Source organism: Papaver somniferum, chromosome 10 (assembly GCF_003573695.1).
Source record: "Papaver somniferum cultivar HN1 chromosome 10, ASM357369v1, whole genome shotgun sequence".
In the NCBI taxonomy this organism is placed as follows: Eukaryota; Viridiplantae; Streptophyta; class Magnoliopsida; order Ranunculales; family Papaveraceae; genus Papaver; species Papaver somniferum.
In genome coordinates, this window is record NC_039367.1 from 80,121,225 (window position 1) to 80,126,848 (window position 5,624).

Below are 5,624 nucleotides of genomic sequence, written 5' to 3' on the forward strand. Positions count from 1 at the left end.
ATAACTTAATCTCTAGTGGTGCTCTTGTTGTTCACTGAGGTTTCTTCAGTGTTCAAACTTTTGAAGCATGGCTCAAGAGACTTTTCAGCAACCACTTCCTGTTTCTCAAGTTTTTCAACTTGAATCTTCACATCAGCAATATCAGCTTTTGCTTCCTCAATCTTATCTTTGAGCCAATCTTGATTTCGAACCGACCAATACGAGATCGTATCTCTGTTCTTCAGTTAAATCTTCCTCACTACCTTCATAAGATGATGTGGATGGGGAAAAACGAGTCGCCGGTTTTTCGGGAAAGTGGAGAGTCGAGTGTGCTGTCGAGACTCCTCAGCCGGGCAAAATGTTAATCATCACACAGATGCACCGCTGCAAAGGAGGTGCTTAGATTCGGGAAATCAATCTATATGACTCCGGCCTAAACCAAGACAATGGTTGTTCTAGAGTCAATTCGGTCGCAAAGAGGGATATGGGTTGATCTGTAGGAGAGAAGCTGAGAATTGTGTGGGATCAATGATGATCGAGGATTGTGGGTGTGTTGAAGGTTTCTGCAATAATGGTGAACTGATAAGTTCTAATAAGTTATGATGGATTGATGAATTCCTGAGAGTGATAGCTCGAGAAATTCTACGTAGACGAGAGTCTGTCCTTTTAATCATGGTTTCAGATACTTATTTATATTGTCAGAGTCGTGAACACCTTGATCCCTGTAAGTGTGACGGTTTCTTGAGTGAAAGAGTGGGAAAGTTGGAGATCGTGGTAAAGTCAGTTCCATGTCGTGTGGAGACTTCTGATCGTGCACCCACTACTTTGCTAACTCCTTCAACCGTTTACACGACTTATGCACATTTCTCGTGGACCGGTTTTGTCCAAGCCCTGGGAATGACTCTGGTCGTTCATGAAGGAGTGCACGTGTTTCCATGGTATCTGTGTCTCCATACTGAGAGTTTCAGTATTTTCTGATGTGCGTTCGAGCAACATCGTGAATTTTCAGAAGAGTTTCATCTTGACTGAGAATTCTCGATTTTTATTGGAATGAGCATGTATGCTCAATTCATCAATATTTAGGAAATATTAAAATAAAAGTGTTTTAATATTTAAAATTTCCGTGAGAGGTTAGCCAGTCGTGTGACCATGTTGGCTTTTGGTTTTTCGTGATTCGAGCAATATTTGAGAAAATATGAAGAAATCAAGAATTTTGCTCAAACCCAGGAGTTTCACGAGTTGAGAAAAATAATAATTATGAAAGATTAGGGATTGCAAGGTGTGGGACCGACCAAGGCTAGGGCATGGCCGGCCGGCCATGTTTCCCGGTCCCGGACACCTTTCCATATTTTATAATATTATTTTTTTGTGAATCTTTGAAGTTATGGAGAATCCTTGAAGATATGGAGAATCCATGAGTTTTTGTTGAAACGGAGGAGTTTCGTGAGATTGGGAATAATAATTATAAAAAACTAAGGATTGTGAGGTGTGGGACCGGCCATGGGCATGGTTGGCCGGCTACGTTGCCGGGTCCCGCACACCTTTCCTTATTTTATAATATTATTTGGTGAATCCACCATGTCATGGAGAATTCACAAGTTTTGTACAAATAAGGAATTTTGCTAAGATGGAGAAACCTTCATGAGTTTATGAAAATAAAATAAGAAATAATAATGGAGGAAGCATCGAACCGGCTACGGCCAGGGCACGGCCGGCCGGCCGGTGGCCGGCCCATGGGCGCTTCTCCATTATTTTATTATTATTTTCTCTCTCCTATTTTTGTGTAGGATTCCTCATTATTTCATGTTTTTGGAAGCTCGTTCGTGCATCCAGGTGCTCAGTCGTGCATCATTGTCGAGTACACTCGAACCATTTTTGTGGGGCTTACTCAGTGATGGTCCAAATGCCCGATTGCTGAATATTTATTACTAATTTATGAAATTCAGTGGAGAATAGTTCATGAAACTGAGTAATTAAAAATGAATAATTGTTCATTATTAATTCATAGAATCAGCTATGGATTCGACTACGAATTCAGAATAATAAAATGAGCATTACCACTCTATGAGATCGTGGATTCAACCATAGAATCAGAGTAATTAAAATTATCCATTACATTTCATGAGATCAGTGGATTCGATCATGAAATCGGTGTAATGAGATAACACAGTTGTGTTTTATTGCCATTCTATGAGATCAAGCCGTGGATTTGATCATAGAATCGGAGCAATTGTTATTGCAATTCCATGGGATCAGGCCGTGGATTCGACCATGGAATAGGAGCAATGTTATTGCCATTCCATGGGATCAGGCCGTGGATTCGACCATGGAATAAGAGCAATGATATATTATTCTGGGAATTCAGTAGTGAATGTCACGGCAGAAGTAATCTATTTCAGAAAAGATATTAGCCAGTTAAAGCGTCACATCCATTCTGAATGGTGCACAGTCAGGGAGTCACGACGTTGTTTACGACCTGAAGGCGTTAGTGTTCTCAATCTACGGAGAATCGCCTGAATCTATGCACTCTCTCCACATCATCAGGGAACAGTGAGTGTCACCGACGTCCTGAAGGCGTCAGCCGCCCAACTATTCTTCTATGTGGAGGTGGGTCTCTCTCCTGCAGTCAGGGAACAATGAGTATCACCGACGTCCTGAAGGCGTTAAGTTCTCAATCTACGGAGAACCGCCCAAATACGTTATTCTGCATAGAGGGCACGACGGAATGCCAGGGATCGAACATTCAGCTAGTGGAGGCTTTTCGAAAACATATTCGTCATGGCTTCGCAAAATATGAATTGTTGCATGCTTGAAAGCCGTGTCAAAAACATACCTCATGATTTTACGATTTTGCCCTTTATTGAAAATCCACCATCTACATTAAGTCCCTGCTCAGTGAGGAACAGTCATGTTCCGCAGTATGCATTAAATGGTGATTTTCAGTCAACGAGATCAGTGGTTATACTCAGTCTACAAAGGTAGTTTCAGAATCCTCGATTTACCCCAATGGTGTCATGTACGAGCAAATGCACAGATGAGGATCCTGATAGTGAGGTGGAGTGTCATATGAGTGTGGAAAGATGAGGCACTGCTGATTTGGGTGTTTGGAAGTTTAGTTATGGTCGGTTTAGGATTTGCAGGCCCGAGCCAAAAAAGGAAACCCATGTGTTTATTAGGTTTTGGAAATAAATTTGATATAAAAGGGAAGAAGCCCTAAAAAAAATTTATTGACCGACCAGCACTCCCTTTCTTCATCACCCTCACGAGTTCAGCAGCAGCAGGAAAAGTTCACGTCAGCCCTGCCGACGTCCGATCACCGTCCGGCAGAATTCCGGCCGGCGCCGGCAGGTAAGTCTGTGCGTTTTTTTTTTTTTTTGCTGTAAGTTTTATGATTCATGAGTCGTTCACAAAACCAAAAATCCCATGGTTGCATGCACACGTAGGATTTATGAAGGATTTTTAGAAAACGTACGTATATACCCGTTTGTCCGTTAGTTGAAGGAACAAGCAAAAATCCCTAATATGAAAGAGACACATAAAATTTTGAATAGACATGGTCTAGTTGCAGTAGTAAAAGTTTTGTTTACTAGGTTTCATGAAAACCAAAGTTTGTTTTTGAAAGTATGAACCTTGCAAATACTTTTGAGAACGTAGGTTTGTTCGTAAAGTAATAAATAATAATCCTTAGAGTTAGAGGAATTTTTGAAAAGGCCTGGAGTTCATCATAAAAATTTGTTTGAGAACTCTTGAAATTTTATTGGGACTTCACAAAAATAGGAAAGACCCTCGTTTCATAGGTGAATGCTCGATTGGGCAAAAAGTTTTTTTTTTTTTACGTGAGTTGTTAACTCACAAAATTTTTATTTATTTACGTGAGTTCATTAACTCACTATTTTTTTTATGCGCGTGACTTATTCACATATTATTAAATAGAAATCGAGTTTTGAGAACACACAATTTATGAATTGGTGAATTCACAGTGTATGTGTGAATCCAGTGATTTTATAGCGTATGTACACGTAAAAATCAGCGAGTGCCCATATAGAGGGTTATGTGAATTACTCATAGTTTCTCGAAAAGTCAGTGTTGATTCTTCAATAATATGTTTTATGCTCGATTTTGCAGATTTGATAGAACGAGCAAATTTGAGGTTTTACGTTGCTATCACTAAGTTCGTGAAATCATACATAGGTAAGAGTTGAGGATTACCATTTTTGTAGACGTCAATATGAGCATCATAATTGTCTCGTTGCTTTAATTCATTGTGTTGATGAAATTCGTGTATGGATGTCACAACAACTTTGCAGAGATGACTCAGTCCCGTAGCGTTTCTGAAGATGATGTTTCCTATAGAGAGGATGTTTCCACAAACGCATCTTCCAGAGATGATGGTTCCTCCAGAAATGGTGATTCTGAGATTTCTAAGGAGAAAGCAGAGAGCCCCAGGACTAAGAACATTCTAACTGCTGAGGATAAATTCTTTGTGTATCTGTATAGACCTGAAAAGCGTCCCTTAGGCTCCTCATTTCGGTTGCTGATAAATCCCAGGAGCATTACTCAGAATAAGTTGGTATCTCCTCAAGCAGTAATTTAGTTTTGTTTGCAAGGGAAACACTTCTCGGCTTCTCATGCGGAGTTTAAGCTTTCACGAAAACCTCTGACGCATTTCTCTGGATGGGCAAGACACATGCTGGGTCATAGCCATGTGAGGACCGTGTTGGATCGTGCTCAGGTGACACGAGCCATTCAAGTTGCTGGAGATTTGATAACCAATCATGATATACCATGTATGGTAGCTTTGATCGCCCGTTGGTGTCTTCCTACTCACACGTTCATATGCAGATGAGGAGAATTTACTATTACTTTAGAGGATATAGCTGCTTTGTTGCACCTTCCAATTACCGGTAATTTTCCTGAAGAGCTTTCAGCAGAGGAGAAAGAGATATCTAATGTATTGGAGGCCAAGATGCACGAATTCAATGAGTCACCCATATCCTGCTATGCTCAATGGTTATCGCATTGGTGGCCGAGAGATAGAATTCCTGAAGAACCGGTTGATGGCACTTTAACAATTGCTGTTTTCTTATGTCTGTGGCTCTCCAGGGATATCCTTGAAGATTGTGGACACTTGCTAAAGCCGTTTGTGATTCGCTTTGCCATAAAGATGGCCAAAGGTGAGAAAATTCCCATTGGAAGTCTATTCTTGGGTTCATTGTTCGCCAATTTAGGCTCTTTAGTTATAGACTCCAGTATTTTTGACGGTTTCATGAAAGTCGAGACATATGCCAATACCATGTTCCTTCAAGCCTTGATGTGGGACCATCTTTAGAGTTATGCCCCCATTCCCCGTAGTATCTTGCAAGGTCCCGTCATGCCTTCCTTGAGAAGAAAAATGCCAGGATCATGCGCTGGTCTATAAAGAAGCCTCAATATAAGATATGCATTACTGACGTTTTGGACATTGAATCCGAGTTTAACTTTCGCCCCTGGGTGTCGGTTCCTTCTCTCTTCTCACAGCTGATCACTTTTAATACTGCTGAAGAGAATATCACGTTGAGTACTGGTGCTGGTCTGAGCGAGAGAGAGATCTTTTGTCTTGAGTTGTAATCCTGGTTTCTTGATATCAGTAATGAATAGAGAATTCC